We start from the raw sequence: 18,872 nt of genomic DNA, 5'->3' as shown, positions 1-18,872 counted from the left end.
GAAGATTGTAAGTTGGGTTTTTGTGATTGAATTAGAAAGAAAGAAATAAGTTGTTATTGTTCTTGTTGAAATTGGAAGGTGTCGGGTTAAGTAGTGGGTTGATTGAGTCGTTTTGAATGTTATGTGAATTGAATTGAATATAAATGAAATGTCGTTAAATTGTATGACAAAGGCGTCTTGAATTGATTGTTGATGTTGTTGGTATGATTGATGGTATTGTTGATAGTTTGGCCGAGTTGAATTCTCGGATTGTTGATTGATTATTTGGGCCGAGTTAGATTCTCGGGGATGGTGTATTTACAGGGGAGATGCTGCCGAAATTTCGGCAGATTATAAATGAATTCAGTTGAAGGATTAAGACAAGTATATGGTGATGAATCTAATGATTGCGTCAATCTTCTTGAATGTAGAGTAGCGATAACGAGCTTGGACAATTAAGCGTAGCTAATAGGACGTGGAACAGGTATGTTAAGGCTTGTCCCTTTCTTTCAAAGGCATGATCCCGATGTTATGATTTCATAATTGTTTTCATATCTTACTTGTTTTTCAAAAGTTAGATGTTTATGATTCCAAGGCATGATTCTCTTCCCAATAACTCGTAAATGTTTTTCCAAAGTGTCTGTATTCTACCAAAACAGAGGTTTATGATTTTTGTAAGCTCTTATGACAATAACGATGGATATGTTTCACAATGACATTGATGATGTCAAGGATGAAAATATTTCTATGATGACTATGATAAGAATGATTTCACATTTAAAGGTACTTGGTATGATGATTGCTTTGATTTTCCAAAAATGGCTTCTGAAACTTTCGTGGAAGGTTCTGTACTTCAAACGCTCATAACTTTCTTATACTAAATCGGATCGACCCGAAACTTGTTTTTGAATCTTCAGGTGTCGGTTTATGTACGCTGTTATTCGTTGCTAGTCTCATCTTATAATAATTGTTCCTTCAAGGTGAGACAAAGCGACCATGGTTATTCCATAATGTAATCGGAGGTTACCGACCTTACGTCACTCCGATGGATACATGACTTTCTTTGGGCTCTCCTGCATGCTGCTTATATGATATATGTATATGTATATGTATATGTATATGGGGAAGATGGGGAAAAGGGACATATGTTGCGCTATAGACGCATTGCCACCTGGTCAGTTGGCGTAACTTATCATCCCGGACGCGGGACATATGTGGGGGAGCCGACGTGGTTCAGCGCTATGATATGTTCTATTTTCTACATATGGACAAGAAATGTTTTTCAAAGAAAGCTAAGCATGCATGGCATCCGCCCTAAGAGGCACTCATATGTACAGGTTACTCTTCTACCTCATGATATGCTCTATATTTCCATTCTGTTATTATTCATATTTATATCCCTTACTATGTTACTATTCATGCCTTACATACTCAGTACATTGCTCGTACTGAACCCCTTTTCTTCGGGGGCTGCGTTTCATGCTGCGCAGGTACACCCAGATGAGTAGAAGCTATTATAGAAGATGTTCCAGCGGAGTTGGCAAGCTCCAATTGCTCTGGGGTGTTGTCGGGTCAGAGTACTATGCTATGATGTCTTGTTCGAAGTTAGAGACTTTGCAGACAGAGTCATGGGTATAGAGTGTCGGTATTTTAAACGGCTCCACCAGCCGATGTGCCATCTTATGTTATGTTATAAAGTCCATGTGATTATAGATTCCATTTGATTTGAGTACGAGGGAAATGAAAAATGATTCTGAAAGCTTACTATGTATTTCATTCTTATTCGATTTAAGAGTAGAAAGATATTATGCATGTAATAAGAGTCAGCGGGGAATCTAGGGATTGTTGACCTTCTTTCTGTCTTAGATCGTGCGATAGAGCCAAGTCACAGGAAAATGGAATTCCTTATACAAGCCTTACCTACGACGGGAGAAGGTGAGAAGCGATATGGAAAGTCACAGGGGTAGGTATTGATATTCTGTTCTGTTACCTAAAACTGAAGGCTCTGGATGGCTGAGATGTGTCGTATACGTATGTATGCCCTGTAAGGTATTGTCGATATTTGCTGCGTACAGATTTGGAATAGTAAGATTTACAAAGGAGATTCTATCGGAATTGTTCAAAAATCAGGTCATTTAGTTAAGTACGTCCAACAGAAGGAAGCGTGGAAAGGAAATATCGTAAACAGACGTTAAGTGGGATGAGTTGTTTCAGAAAGGTTATGGATTTGGTATGACACGAAGAATAATAGCGAGAAAGACAATTAGCAGCCCAGAGGATTAAAATGGATAACGTTCGAGGCTTAGTAGGAGTAAGGTCTGCTAAAGGATTCAGAGAAAGTCGACAATTAGCTTTGCTGTGGATTATTAGGTAAGGATGGTGAGTGGAAGTCCGAACTGGCTGATAATCGGGTATGCGTAAGTAACGGCGACAATGTTATATTCGTTACCATCAGGAATCTGGGAATCTAGAACGAAAGGTAGTGATACACGAAGGTGAAGGGTAAGATAGTAATTGTAAAGGGAAGGACGTGTTATGGAAATGTCTCGGAATCTGTAAGACTTCGATTTGCTCCAGATCATGTAATAAAGGTCATGCGAGGAAGTGGACGCGATTATATCAGCATTAAGGCACTGGATTCCATCGAAGTTTCGAGGTTAAGCGTGCTAAGGTGGGAGCAATTTTAGGATGGGTGACCCCCTGGGAAGTATGCAAGAAATTCTATATATCCAGACATAGGAGACAAATGAGAAGCTAGAGTGGCCTAAGGGAAACTGGAGTATACGGGATGGCTGGAAACCTTAAGAGGTCGCGTAAGACGAGGTAGGCTAGACTGGAGAAGAGACAGAAAGTGTGTCACAACTCTGGAAATTTGGATAGGCATGAATAGCGTTTGGAAGTATTCTATGGGCTAGTTGATAATAAATATATATATATATATATATGAATGTCACGACCCAACCCCGTGGGCTGCGACTGGTGCCCTATTTGGACACCCAAACAGACTTACGTACCAGATCGACATATCAAAGGTTTATTCAAACTTAACATACGTTATTTTAAGCAGATACTGGAACCAATTACCATCTTAAGCGGTCGCCCGTACAGAAACATCATATCAAATCCGATAGGCTGGCGGAATACACATCGCCCAGACATACACACATATACAAACAAATGGGCCGTTTTGGCCATAATAGCAAACGGGACCGCAATAAGACGCAGATCATAATCACAAACGAACAAATATGACCCATGACCCACATATATGTCTACAGGCCTCTACAAACCATAACAGAAAACATATGACGGGACAGGGCCCCGCCGTACCCAAATAGTCATATATACAGAACATGTATAATCGAAGGTATGTACCAAAAATATGAGCTCTGGATCAAAGGGAGTACTCCAAGTGGCAGAATATATATCCTATACCGGAGGATCACCAAAACGAACGTCTGTACCAGCGGGCATGAAACGCAGCCCCCGAAAAAAGGGGGTCAGTACGAAATATGTACTGAGTATGTAAAGTAGGAAGTACAATAATCCAAATCAGAACTGAAATGAGGTGTATGGAAAGCGGTTACAAAATCAGTATATCAAACCTGTTTTAAAAACATTAGTAATGCAAACATAAATCATGCATAAGGCTCAGGAACGTTGTCGCCACTCCGACACTGGCGCCACAACACATCATACTCCAGAAGGTTTAAAATCTCCGTACTATCTCCGAACATATCATATCATCATATCATATCAAACATCAGCACAGATCATTTGCCATGTCACATCATTACGCCGTATATAAGCGGTACCCGGCCCTATGGCGAGGTCTTGGGAACCGTAACACATCATACTGTCGAATATAACATAGTGCGCACGATCACAAAACCGGCCCGGGATTCGGCGAACGACATCATAGTAGTAGGCACGAGCGGAGTAGTGCGGAAACCATATGCATATACATAATTAAATTCCAAGACTTGACAAATAAATGCATATATATACTGATATCAGAAAGCTCAAAGTAAGTATCGAGTCCATCGGAATTAGTATACAAAAGTTGCGAGCTTTTAAATTACAAAAACTTTCGAAAAACACTTCATAGGTCATTTCCTGAAAATTAAGTATCATTCATATTAAGGAGCTTTCAAATAACATTATGGAGCAAATCAAACAGAGCCTTAGAGTCATGCGCACATATCCAAATATATTTATATATTCAAAACTTTAACCATATCCAATATTTTTCGAACAACATCCGGAAACGTATCGACTAGAACTTCGAACATCACAAGTATGTATCAAACCATATGGGATAGTTTATTGAAATCAAAGACATAGGCCATCCTAGTGGCTCTAGGAGTAGAATTGTCTTTAGAAGCATACATATGTCGTTTGTTTATTTCATAACGGTCATGCCAAAGAAAGAAAGGTAAGCTTTACCTACCTCGACCGCTCACTAATCAAATCCCGAATCAAGTCTCGGGCTCTCCAATATCTACAATAATAATATCAATTACCAAATATTAGCTACCAGTACTTAGAAATCCAATTCTATTTAATACTTGTCTACAAAAATTTCGGCAGCATCTCCCCTGTAAATTCAACGTCCCCGAGAATTTAACTCGGCCAAATTCATCAACAGCCAAACCAGCAATACCAACAACCATACCAATAATTATCAAGAATCAATTTAAAGCGCATTCTAACATTAATGACTTTCTTCTCTACATAGCGTATCATATTCAATTCAACTATGTCTTTTCAAGCCAATATCGCCACTTACATATTCATTTACTAGCTCAAGATTATTCAAACATAATTCAAGGACATTTCAAACAATCCCGCTATCACCATATTCCATTCGAAATCTCGACAACCGCGATAAGGTCACAACGTCATATTTTCTTCTTCCAATTTAATCAATAACAACAACAATTCATACTTTAGCAATTCCATTTCCATAATTACATAAAACTATAATAAAATCACCTAATTTCCGACAACAACTTACAACCAATTTTCATGCCAATCTTGAACCATTATTCTTCTATTTACATCACAAGGCCACAACACACAAGTTTCATACTAAATAAATTTAATTCATCTTCCCTCACCAAAAGACACCACACAGCCACAACACACGCACACACATACGGCTCACACACCACACACAACATCTCCATATTTTTCATTCAATTCTACTCACTATAACATATATAAATCTCCCATAATATGTAAAAGAATAGGAATTCTTACCTCTTTCTTCAATTTTCCACTTGCCAAAAAAAGTACTTTCTTGCCTAAAAAATTATACCACTTTGAAGAGGGTCTTGAACTTAGTAGGGATACTAGAAAATTATGATTTTAGGATCAAAGATTGGTGGGCTAAATTTTTTTCCTTTTCTCCTTGTGTTGGCCGAATGGCCTTTTCTTTTTGTGCTCTCAACTCTCTTTCTCTTGAACATTCTAGAGTGAAGACAAATAATGGCCTCTTTTACCTATTTATAACTTGGATTAAATTCTTTAAATGGGCCTTGGGCCACTCACCCTTTGGCCGACCACCTATTGACATTTTCAAGCCCAATGAATTTTTTTTCTCTCTCTTCTTTTATTTCAAGCCCATTATTTCATGACAAATTTTTGTAACTCATGAAAACTGTTTTCCAAATTTCCAACTTTGCCCTTAGCCTTCCTCAATATCCCGCATCAATATATTTCAAGAACAACATATATATAAAATAAGATCAAAATATTGCTTCATCTCTCACTAGTCACAATTATTTCAAATTATCCAAATGTGCGAAATTACGGGATATAACATCCTCCCCCCCTTTAGAACATTCGTCCTCGAATGTTAAACTAGCCTTATAGGGTCTTGCACGCATTTCGGGAGAGTTTCTTTTATGGGCAGCATATATATATCATTTACCAATCAATATGAGCAGTTAAAGAATTTAGATTACCTGTAGGCATAGGAGACAAGTGAGGATACTTCTTCTGCATCTCGTCCTCCGCCTCCCAGGTCATCTCTTCTCGGTTATTGTTCCGCCACAGGACTTTAACAGAAGGCACATCTTAGGTGCGCAGTCTCCTCACCTGGCGATCCAAAATAGCTACAGGCTGCTCTTCATAGGACAATTCTTCTGTTACTTTGATATCTTCTGTAGGAAATACTCTGGAAGGATTACCAATACATTTACGGAGCATTGACACATGATATACCGGATGTACTGCCTCCAGATCGGATGGTATGTCTAGCTTGTAGGCGACCTCGCCTATCTTCTGATTAATCTGATAAGGCCCAATATATCGCGGACTGAGCTTTCCTTTTCTGCCGAATCTCATTACACCTTTCATGGGCGACACTTTCAGAAATACCCAGTCACCAATCTGAAACTCTAAAGGTCGACGTCGTTTATCTGCATATGATTTCTGTCAACTCTGGGCTGCTAACAACCGCTCCCGAATAAGTTTTACCTTATCAACTGCTTGTTGAATCATATCTGGCCCGATCAATTTACTTTCACCCACATCGAACTAACCAATCGGAGATATGCACTTTCTACCATATAGGCTTCATACGGCGCCATCTAAATGCTGGAATAATAATAATTATTATAAGCGAATCCAATAAGCGGCAATGATCATCCCGGCTACCTCTGAAATCAACTGCAACTCATCATATCCATCTATACTTGAAGCTTAAGTCGAGTTCTTCTTGCTCGTTCTCTACAAATTCACTATCTTCTAGTAACTAGCTCGTTCTGACCATCTCGCTAAAACTACTTCACAATTTCCCTTAATCCCACTTATAATTGTCTTTAGAAGCATACATATGTCGTTTGTTGATTTCATAACGGTCATGCCAAAGAAAGAAAGGTAAGCTTTACCTACCTCGACCGCTCGCTAATCAAATCCCGAATCATGTCTCGGGCTCTCCAATATCTACAATAATATTATCAATTACCAAATATTAGCTACAAGTACTTAGAAATCCAATTCTATTTAATACTTGTCTACAAAAATTTCGGCAGCATCTCCCCTGTAAATTCAACGTCCCCGAGAATTTAATTCGGCCAAATTCATCAACAGCCAAACCAACAATACCAACAACCATACTAATAATCATCAAGAATCAATTTAAAGCGCATTCTAACATTAATGACTTTCTTCTCTACATAGCGTATCATATTCAATTCAACTATGTCTTTTCAAGCCAATATCGCCACTTACATATTCATTTACTAGCTCAAGATTATTCAAACATAATTCAAGGACATTTCAAACAATCCCGCTATCACCATATCCCATTCGAAATCTCGACAACCGCGATAAGGTCACAACGTCATATTTTCTTCTTCCAATTTCATCAATAACAACAACAATTCATACTTTAGCAATTCCATTTCCATAATTACATAAAACTATAATAAAATCACCTAATTTCCGACAACAACTTACAACCAATTTTCATGCCAATCTTGAACCATTATTCTTCTATTTACATCACAAGGCCACAACACACAAGTTTCATATTAAATAAATTTAATTCATCTTCCCTCACCAAAAGACACCACACGGCCACAACACACGCACACACATACGGCTCACACACCACACACAACATCTCCATATTTTTCATTCAATTCTACTCACTATAACATATATAAATCTCCCATAATATGTAAAAGAATAGGAATTCTTACCTCTTTCTTCAATTTTCCACTTGCCAAAAAAAGTACTTTCTTGCCTAAAAAATTATACCACTTTGAAGAGGGTCTTGAACTTAGTAGGGATACTAGAAAATTATGATTTTAGGATCAAAGATTGGTGGGCTAAATTTTTTTCCTTTTCTCCTTGTGTTGGCCGAATGGCCTTTTCTTTTTGTGCTCTCAACTCTCTTTCTCTTGAACATTCTAGAGTGAAGACAAATAATGGCCTCTTTTACCTATTTATAACTTGGATTAAATTCTTTAAATGGGCCTTGGGCCACTCACCCTTTGGCCGACCACCTATTGACATTTTCAAGCCCAATGAATTTTTTTTCTCTCTCTTCTTTTATTTCAAGCCCATTATTTCATGACAAATTTTTGTAACTCATGAAAACTGTTTTCCAAATTTCCAACTTTGCCCTTAGCCTTCCTCAATATCCCGCATCAATATATTTCAAGAAAAACATATATATAAAATAAGATCAAAATATTGCTTCATCTCTCACTAGTCACAATTATTTCACATTATCCAAATGTGCGAAATTACGGGATATAACATCCTCCCCCCCCCCCCCCCTTTAGAACATTCGTCCTCAAATGTTAAACTAGCCTTATAGGGTCTTGCACGCATTTCGGGAGAGTTTCTTTTATGGGCAGCATATATATATCATTTACCAATCAATATGAGCAGTTAAAGAATTTAGATTACCTGTAGGCATAGGAGACAAGTGAGGATACTTCTTCTGCATCTCGTCCTCCGCCTCCCAGGTCATCTTTTCTCGGTTATTGTTCCGCCACAGGACTTTAACAGAAGGCACATCTTAGGTGCGCAGTCTCCTCACCTGGCGATCCAAAATAGCTACAGGCTGCTCTTCATAGGACAATTCTTCTGTTACTTTGATATCTTCTGTAGGAAATACTCTGGAAGGATTACCAATACATTTACGGAGCATTGACACATGAAATACCGGATGTACTGCCTCCAGATCGGATGGTAAGTCTAGCTTGTAGGCGACCTCGCCTATCTTCTGAATAATCTGATAAGGCCCAATATATCGCGGACTGAGCTTTCCTTTTCTGCCGAATCTCATTACACCTTTCATGGGCGACACTTTCAGAAATACCCAGTCACCAATCTGAAACTCTAAAGGTCGACGTCGTTTATCTGCATATGATTTCTGTCAACTCTGGGCTGCTAACAACCGCTCCCGAATAAGTTTTACCTTATCAACTGCTTGTTGAATCATATCTGGCCCGATCAATTTACTTTCACCCACATCGAACTAACCAATCGGAGATATGCACTTTCTACCATATAGGCTTCATACGGCGCCATCTAAATGCTGGAATAATAATTATTATTATAAGCGAATCCAATAAGCGGCAATGATCATCCCGGCTACCTCTGAAATCAACTGCAACTCATCATATCCATCTATACTTGAAGCTTAAGTCGAGTTCTTCTTGCTCGTTCTCTACAAATTCACTATCTTCTAGTAACTAGCTCGTTCTGACCATCTCGCTAAAACTACTTCACAATTTCCCTTAATCCCACTTATAATTGTCTTTAGAAGCATACCTATGTCGTTTGTTTATTTCATAACGGTCATGCCAAAGAAAGAAAGGTAAGCTTTACCTACCTCGACCGCTCGCTAATCAAATCCCGAATCATGTCTCGGGCTCTCCAATATCTACAATAATATTATCAATTACCAAATATTAGCTACAAGTACTTAGAAATCCAATTCTATTTAATACTTGTCTACAAAAATTTCGGCAGCATCTCCCCTGTAAATTCAACGTCCCCGAGAATTTAACTCGGCCAAATTCATCAACAGCCAAACCAACAATACCAACAACCATACTAATAATCATCAAGAATCAATTTAAAGCGCATTCTAACATTAATGACTTTCTTCTCTACATAGCGTATCATATTCAATTCAACTATGTCTTTTCAAGCCAATATCGTCACTTACATATTCATTTACTAGCTCAAGATTATTCAAACATAATTCAAGGACATTTCAAAAAATCCCGCTATCACCATATTCCATTCGAAATCTCCACTGTTATAGCCCGTATTTTGGACGTTTGAATATTTTAAAGTCGTCGCGGAAAGTTAAGGACGAAACCAATTTCAAATATTTCATTAATGCACAAGTCGTTAAGAATACTATTTATGACCATTATTAGTATGAAAATAATGTGAGAGCCTAAGGGCAAGAGGAGAAATTTGCAAAAAAGACCAATGGAAACAATGTGGAAGGCTAGGGGTAAAAATGGTCATATTGAGAAAAGTCGAGGGACGGAACGGGAATTTCACAAAAAAATTTATGAAGGTTCAAAAGGGGCACATTGGCTATGTGATGGAAAACCTAAGGGCCAAAGTGTACAAGACAAGAATTTGGATCATCTTTTAATTATGGAAAAATTTCATGAAAATAGAAGATCATTCTAGAGAGGGGCATGTGCCCCTCACATGCCTTAATTATGTGTCTATATATATATGAGCCCTTATTAATTCAAGACAAGATAAAGATGATCAAAAATAAAAGAAAGAGAGAGAGGTGAGTTCGGCTAGGGGCTGGCCGAAACTAGCCCCTCAAATTTGATCATGGAGGGTTGTTTTCTTCTAGTTTCTTGCTATGGGGAAGATTCTTGTCAACAAGGTGGAGTTGTTGGAGCAAGTAGAATACTTATATGGATGGTTCATGAGTCATAACCAAGAGGAGAAGATGAAGAATGAAGGTAAAGAACTAACCCTCTTTTATGTGTTATGAATATTGTTGAAGTATTGTAGTATGTAGAAATGAGTGAAAATTGTGAAACATGTGTGTATTGGTGTGTGTAGCCGTGTGTATGGGCTGTTTTGGAATAGAAAGAATAAGCAAATTTTACTTCGTATTAAAATTGTTGTTATGAAGGATTCATGCGTATTGTAGTATATGGAATTGGAAGAAATTCATGAAATATGGAATTGTTGGGCGTTGGCCGTATGGTCCCCTTTTATGTAGTTGGGAATGAATAAATTGTTGTTAGTATTTTGGTTGTCGTCGTTGTGAGTTCTATGATGGAAAATGAAGTTTTGATAATCCAAGTTAAGATTTTAATTATGCGGGCTGATTTGGAAGCTAATGTGATTGTAATATAGTCGTGATGCGGTTTCTTGAATTTATGAAATGAAGTTGTAAATGCATGTATTGTAACATAATGTGTGAATTTGGGAGGAAGGAATGTCTTTAGTGTTGTTCTCGGGTTTGGGGATGAATTCGGGTCGGTCGGGGTGTTGGTTGAGTTGTTTGTAATATCGTGTGAATTGTTTAAAGGGTCTGGAATATTGTTTCGATTGGGTTCGGATTAGAAATGGAATGTATGAACGATGATGTTGGTTTGAGTGTAAGTAGTCGAATTAAGTATAAGATTATGATGTTGAATTGTGTAGGAGTCGCTAATGTGAAAATGTGTTTTGAACCTCTTATTGGTGTGTTAGTATCTTTGTTGGTTTGGCCGGGTTAAATTCCCGGATGGTTGTTGTTGATTTGGGGCCGAGCCTTATTCTCGGGATTGGTACATTTACAGAGGAGATGCTGCCGAAATTCCGGCAGAACATAAGAAAACGTGTTTGAAAGGTTAAGGCAAGTATGTGACAACGAGTCTAACGAATGAATGAATCCTTTTGGACGTAGATGGACAAGATGGATGAACCCTCTTGCGTGTAAGAAAAGAAGTTGGATGCGTAAGCACAACCAGTTGGTCGTCGCCCAGGTATGTGAGGCTTACCTTTCTTTCCTTGGCATGCCCTAGAGCCATGTAGGATATGATATGATATGTATCTTGAGGTTATTCCATTCTGTAATTCGAAGTCTGTTTGTGATCTGTATGTTTTCCCTAACTTAAGTGTCAAATGAGTCTGATAGGTGAATCGTGATTTAAGTATTTTTGATATAAACATTCTGGACTAATCGCGCCGACACAAATGTTCTGACGTAAGTATTTGGCATAAGTGTTCCGATATGAGAAATTCAGATACAAGTATGGACTCTGACCTGAATATTCCGACATAAGTAGGTTGAATTAAGTATCCTGGCATAACCCTTTTGATATATTTATTCTGACTTAAGTATTCCGACGTACGTATGATTCCAAAGGTTCTATTTGGTTTGATCCATAATCATGTCTAAAAGGGTAGTTAACCTGATTACGGCTTTGGTTTTCCAAGAAAAGCTTCTGAAATGATTGGAGAGCGTTTTGTACTTCGAACGCTCGTAACTTTTGTATACTAACTCCGATTGACCCGAAACTTGTTCTGGACCTTCACATGTCAATAGGCATTCTGTCATAATCCTTTTGATACATGTATTCGGACCTAAGTAGTCGGTTAGAGGAAATCCGATGCAAGTAACTTGGAACATGTATTCTGATTGAGTAAAAGCGATAAGTACCTTGATAGAAATATTCTGTCAAGAGTAATTTGACATAAAGTATTCTGTAATAAGGAATCTGTTATGCATATTCTGAGAATATGTTTGAATAATCTATAAGTAATCTGTATGGACATTCTGAGAATACGTTTGATTAACTTATTGAGCTTGAGTTATGCGCATTTGATTCTTCACGACTCTGCTCGTGCATATGTTATGATTTCCTTCACCGAGTCCCGGGCCGGTATGTATCGTGCGGATGGTTCGCCGGGTCCTCTGTTGGGGGCCGGGTTCCATATATGAATTCCGAAGTATGATGTGTCCGGTTCCGGGGTACTGTGTTATATGTCCGTCCCCGGTTACTGAGGTTATGTTACGAAGTATGATGTGTCCGGGCTCGGGGTGCTGTGTTATCTGTCCACCCCCGGGTACCGTGGTTATGTTGTGATGTGTGACGGAGATCGGAGAAAAACTTCTGGAAGTTAGATGTGTTGTGGCGCCAAAGGCAGGAGTGGCAGCCACGTGCCTATGTTATCGTGAGCATTCATTGGCACTGTCCATCAGTTCCTCGGCGTGTTATCTGTCCCCGAGGCCACCATGCATATGATATGATGTGACCGTTCCTCGGAGTGTTATTTGTCCCCGAGGTTATCGTCTGTATGATATGGTACTTGTCCCGGCGTGTTATTTGTCCCCGGGGTTGCCGCGTATGTGATACGATATCCGATTCTGATATGCATGACTTATGTGGGAAAGTAAGTATTCTGACCGTCCGTACATTCTGTATTCCGTCTGCTATGTGATGTCATTCAAGCAATTTGTACGTTCTGTAATCTGTCTGGTATACGAGATGAGTAGGTATGATTCGTGTCTGGAAAAGAAAAATGATAAGCGTTTGATATTTCTGAATAAGTTTTTGTATGTTGTTCTGTCTATATCAGTCATGGTTTCGTTTTCTGTACTTATGCCTTACATACTCAGTACATATCCGTACTGACCCCCTGTTCTTCGGGGGCTGCGTTTCATGCCGTGCAGGTACTCCCAGACGAGATGAAGACATTATAAAAGCTATTTCAGTGCTGGCGAACTCCAATTGCTCCTGGAGGACTGCCGAGTCAGAGTTTGACATAGCATATACGTTATGGATTCTGTATGATGTTAGAGACTTTGCAGACAGAGTCGTGGGTGTGGTATGTCAGTTTAGTAAGTGGCTCCAGCAGCCAATGTGTCGTTCTGTGTTATGCTATGACGTCTGTGGGAATTACAGACCCCTTTTGATTTGAAAGCTAAGAAAAAAAAATATATGTGTATTTTATGAAGTTTAAGTGTCCGGAAAGATTTTGTACGAATGAAAGTCTGTGGGTTCGCTCGGCTCCGGATATGGGGTCGGGTGCCCATCACACCCTAGGGGAATCAGGGTGTGACAGAGTGGTATCAGAGCAAGGTCTGTCCGTGGGTTGTCTGCAAAGTCGTGTCTAGTAGAGTCCTGTTTATGGTGTGTTGCCGGCCACATGTATAAACAGGAGACTACAGGGCATTTAGGAATTGTTGACCATCTTTCTGTCTCAGATCGTGCGATAGAGCCAAACTATAGGAAATGAGATCTCATATATGGGCCTCACATACGACACAAAAGGTAAGTGGTGATATGGAAGGTTACCGGGGGCAGTATTGACGTATTTGCCCTGTTACCTGGAATTGGCAGTTCCGGATGGCCAGAATGTGATGTAGCCGTATGTTCTGTAAGTCATTACTGATATTTGTTCTGTACAAGGAAAACAAGGTCGGATGAAGGATTCAAAAAGTTGACAACTAATTTCGCTACAGATTATTATGTAGAAGCGGTGAGTAAGAAATTCGAACGGACGAATATCCGGACAATTATGAAGTAAGGGAAACGAAGAAGCATCTGTTACTATCAGGAATTTGGGAACCTAGGATGAAAAGTAATTATACGCGGAACCGAAAGATGAGCTCTGAGGCCCAAAAAGGGTAAAATGGTAATTGTGAAGGAAAAGACATGTTACGAGGGTGTCCCGGGATCTGTAAGACCTCGATTAGCCTCAAATTATGTAGTAAAGGTCATGCGCGGAAGTTGTCGCGAAAATATCGGCATTAAGGCATTGGATTCCAGCCAAGTTGCAAAGTTAAGCGTGCTCAGGTGGGAGCAATCCTGGGATGGGTGACCCCCTGGGAAGTCTTCAAGAAATTCTACATATTTTGATATAAAAGGCAAATGGAAATCCAGAATATTCTGAGTGAAAACTATAGTATGTAGGATGACCGGAAACCTTAATAAGATGCGTAGAACGGGACAGATTAGCCCGGTGAAGGGACGAGAGTACCTCATAGCTCGGGAATTCGGATAGGCTTGAATAGCGTCTAGAAGTGTATGGTGGATTAGTGGTATTGATTATGTGTGTATGTGTGTATGAACATGTGTAATCTCTCATGTGTGAAGGTGTCAGTGGACACGTGTGCCCTAACGATCTATGCTATGGCAGAAAGAAGGCATCAGAAACCTGACCAGTAGTAAGGGAACAAATGGTGCAAGTACTATGAGATGAGTTGCTACCTTCGCTACAGGTTAAGGACGGAACAGTCTGAGCACTATGATGTTTGAAGAAGAAAGTGAGTATGCAGGTGGGAAATAAAGAGATTAAATCTCCGAAAGGAGTGAAAGATAAGAAACATGAATGGGCAAGACTTCCAAAAAGGGGAATAACTGGAAGCACACGGAATTATCTGAGGTGAAATTGCAAGTATAGGTACGTAAAAAGAACAAGTGTGGCAACATGAACAAAGGAAAAGTGTGTAAGGGTTGAAGACCGATCCGAATAAGTAGAGCCAAAGGAATAGCGGCCACGATAAGGAACGTGACGCAAGAGCACGGTTAAGGAAAATTTACAAGTAAGACAGCAAACTAAATGTGCGAAAGGATCAATGGCGAACGGAAAGATGTAGGAATGCCGACGAGAAAGATGTCGTCGACTGACAAAAAAAAAAGAAGAGAAACCTACGACGTGAAACGAGGATGCGTGAAAGGGTCAAGGAGGATAAGATAAGGGATAAAGAACGGGCATGAAGAAAAGAGCGTCTATAGGACGGACCCTCCCGAAATATTATAAAGCCCCGTAAGGTCAGTTGAACATTCGAGGACGAATGTTCTAAAGGGGGGGGAGGATGTTATAGCCCGTATTTTGGACGTTTGAATATTTTAAAGTCGTCGCGGAAAGTTAAGGACGAAACCAATTTCAAATATTTCATTAATGCACAAGTCGTTAAGAATACTATTTATGACCATTATTAGTATGAAAATAATGTGAGAGCCTAAGGGCAAGAGGAGAAATTTGCAAAAAAGACCAATGGAAACAATGTGGAAGGCTAGGGGTAAAAATGGTCATATTGAGAAAAGTCGAGGGACGGCACGGGAATTTCACAAAAAATTTTATGAAGGTTCAAAAGGGGCACATTGGCTATGTGATGGAAAACCTAGGGGCCAAAGTGTACAAGACAAGAATTTGGATCATCTTTTAATTATGGAAAAATTTCATGAAAATAGAAGATCATTCTAGAGAGGGGCATGTGCCCCTCACATGCCTTAATTATGTGTCTATATATATATGAGCCCTTATTAATTCAAGACAAGATAAAGATGATCAAAAATAAAAGAAAGAGAGAGAGGTGAGTTCGTGTCACGACCCAACCCCGTGGGCCGCGACTGGTACCCTAACTGGGTACCCGTACATACCTACCTGACCGAATTTCGTACCATACAGATTTTTTTTTTAAAACAGATGTTGCAGAAGTACGCCGATACAGATACGGCACGCGCGCAAACATATATATGTATATACCTGAACATGCAGACATTTACAGATAAGCCGATAAGGCTAACATACAGACGAAACCCGTAACCCACACATCTATCTACAGGCCTCTACAGACATACAGAATCATATGACGGGACAGGGCCCCGCCGTACCTAGAACTTCCATACATACAGAACATACGGAAAACAGAAGATATATATACCAAAGTACATGCTCCGAAGCAAAAGGAGCTCTTCAAGATAGCAGAACCTGTGCCCTAGACTGGCGGCCTGTCACCGAGTGCGCCTGTACCTGCGGGCTTGTAACACAGCCCCCGAAGAACGGGGGTCAGTACGAAAATGTACCGAGTATGTAAAGCAGAAACATAACAGATACAATCATAGTCCGAACCGGAGTCACAGAAATATAACGGACAAAACCATACATCAGACGGACGGACAGAGTCATGATCCAGACCGACATACAGAATCGTGGTCCACACAGATAAACAGAATCATGGTTCGGACGAACCGACGGAATCATAATCCGGACAGACGAGCAGAATCAGAATCCATACGGACATACAGAATCAGAATCCATGCGGACATATAGAATCAGAAGCCATACGGACATACAGACATAGTCGTAATTCAGACGGACAGACAGAATTATGCATGCAGAGTAGTGCAGAGTCATACTGAACCATACAGAATCATACAGAATCATACAGAGGCATGTGCTTATATAAATACTGATGGCACATGCATACAGACATACAGATTTCGGCCCTGTCTGGGGGCACGGTAACAGAACCCGGCCCTCTTAGTACGGGACGCGGTGGACAGACAGAATCAGATCAGATCAGATCATATCAGATGCCATCCTGGCCGCCATCCCCATACACAGATCAATATATCAAAATCATACAGATATAACAGATCCCGGCCCGTACGCCGAGGGACGCGGTGAACAATGCAGAGAAATATGCACGATAACAGAACCTGGCCCGGGACGCAGTGAAGGAATGCATTGAGACAGCCACGAACAGATCCATGGGAAACCACATACATACAGACTCACATACGGACTCAATCAGACTAAAGGGTGCCAACCGGCAAGTCAGAATCAGAGTATACGGATAGTATGCATAGTACGCGCCTATATCCTATTTGGGAAGGCACGACAGATTATTATCAGAATCAGATTCTCAGATGTTCAGAAATCATTTTGTAAGAATTTCATAAAAATAGTTGTATCATGATCAAAATAATAGTTCAGATGGTTTCTGAGAAAATCGGACAAAACGGAAGTATTTAAAGTATTACAGAAGATATCGGGCCTTGCGGGCCCGCCTAGGACCAACTCGAGGCAACATATGTAAATTATCGCTAATAGACCTTATGAGGTCATCCATAATCGTTTGGAAGTGTTCCGACTCCGTTTAGGGAAGTTTTGTACAAAAATTCACTTTAAAGGCAATTTGTAAGAAAATAGCTTCAGTTGAATTGAAGGAATTGGAGCGGTTTTCCGTCTCGAATTCCGGGGAACGGAGTCGTACTTAAGGCTCGCGGCCGAGCCTATCACATCCAGAACATGCCTAGGAACAAAGGGAAGTGCTTCACATACCTCGATAGCGCCTTACGCTCGCTTGGCGTCGACTTCAATTTCGTCCAAAATCTAGAAATGGTCAAGTTTACCATTTGTTAGTTTCAAACTTTTCAATAATCCAACTTAACACTGACTTGCCTACCGAAATTTCGGCAGCATTTCCTCTGTATATAAGACATCCCCGAGACTTAGCTCGGCTCAATTCATCATCACAACAACCCAGAAATAGCATCAATAACAACAATATGCATTAAACATACGATATGGCATCACTAGCCATCCTTTCGACATAACGAAACATTTTGCGTTTCAACCTTACATTTCCAACCCAAACTTGTTATTCTCATATTCATCATCCATCAAAATCATTACAACATACGTCGGAAGCATCCATACCATTTTCACACAATATTCATAAGGTATGCAAACATTCAAACTTTCCATTAAGCCACTACTTTTCCAATTTTTCCTAACCTTCAACATACAAGTTCATTATACATTTCCATCTTCCAAATTCATCCACAATAATCATAATTTGCCTCTTGATACTTTCATTTCCATTTTTACATAAACCATAACAAAGTTGTATGTTTTCCTACAACAACTTAATAACCATTAAGTTCCTTCACTCTCCTCACATAATCCATGATTAAAACAACCAAAATATTAATTCAAATCAGTCCATCAATTTCAATTAAAACAGCCCCTCACCCATAAATTTCAACAAAACAACAAATGAGTTTATAATGCTGTTTTCTCCGTTCTAATTCGTTAAAACTCTAAATAAACACTTTAATAACATAAAAGGAATTTTATAAATACCTTATCAGAAGCTCCACCACGAAAATTTCATCCCCCAAGACCAATATTTATCTCAAATTGAAGGCAACGCAACATACAACGTTTTTCTCTTCATGAGCTTCGGGATTCGGAGCTCGGATTTTGATCAAAATGGCTTCCTTAGCCTTGAAGTTTTCTCTCTCTCTCTCTCTCTAATGTTCTTGGAAGATCTTATCTGAAAATGATCAGCCCTAAAGTGAATTTGCCATATATATTAACGTTAATGGGCCTCATGGGCCGAAACATTAGTGTTTGGGTCGGGTCCAAACTTGCTGCCCTGCCAGCCCAAATTGCATCCTCCATATTTCCTTATCCAAATATCATTTTGACGAGAGGTTTATTGCGTTGGAAACTAGACTCGATGAACTTAATTTTAGGCTTTTGAAACACCTTAAAAATCCTCATATACTAGGAGATATGCCTCCAACAATACGGGCTAAAAATCTGGCCCGAGATTTTTCTGAAGTTGTTCGGATTCATTTCGTTCAGAT

The sequence above is a fragment of the Lycium barbarum genome, chromosome 5, assembly GCF_019175385.1.
Source record: "Lycium barbarum isolate Lr01 chromosome 5, ASM1917538v2, whole genome shotgun sequence".
NCBI classification, from domain to species: Eukaryota; Viridiplantae; Streptophyta; class Magnoliopsida; order Solanales; family Solanaceae; genus Lycium; species Lycium barbarum.
Note: the sequence above shows the minus strand (reverse complement) of the source record.